This window comes from Procambarus clarkii, chromosome 45 (genome assembly GCF_040958095.1).
Source record: "Procambarus clarkii isolate CNS0578487 chromosome 45, FALCON_Pclarkii_2.0, whole genome shotgun sequence".
Lineage (NCBI taxonomy): Eukaryota > Metazoa > Arthropoda > Malacostraca > Decapoda > Cambaridae > Procambarus > Procambarus clarkii.
Genome location: NC_091194.1, coordinates 1,676,241 through 1,676,740, shown reverse-complemented (window position 1 = coordinate 1,676,740; position 500 = coordinate 1,676,241).

Sequence of the window (500 nt, the reverse complement as noted above, 5' to 3'; positions counted from 1 at the left end):
TCCCATGACACAATGAATTATTATAAATTATTATTATTATATGCAACCCTCTCTACTCATCCAGTTGGCGGCAGTTGACCCCCAAACCCATCCCGTGAGCAGTAGTGGATGAGGGCTACAGAGCCACATATTGGAGAGTTAGTTATAAGTTTATTTAATATTCCCATCTCACGAGATGGTTAGTCATACAGTACTTGGAATTAAAAAAAAAAACAGGCGTATCACTATCAGTTTAAATGCCCTGTTAAATTTTACCACATTAATAGTATATTCTATAGCAACATACATATGATATATAAACCTCATTTCACACTTCAAATGTGACATCTATTCGGTATAAAAATGACCACCTTGTTCTAAAAAATGTGAACTTAATTAGTAGGAAAGTTTCCTTGATATCTTGTTGTAAGCGACCCGCTGATGCCATTCTCAGGGAATACATCTTTATGTTCGTGTCACAGTACTAACACGATTTTCTTTATATAATATACTTGCTTTAT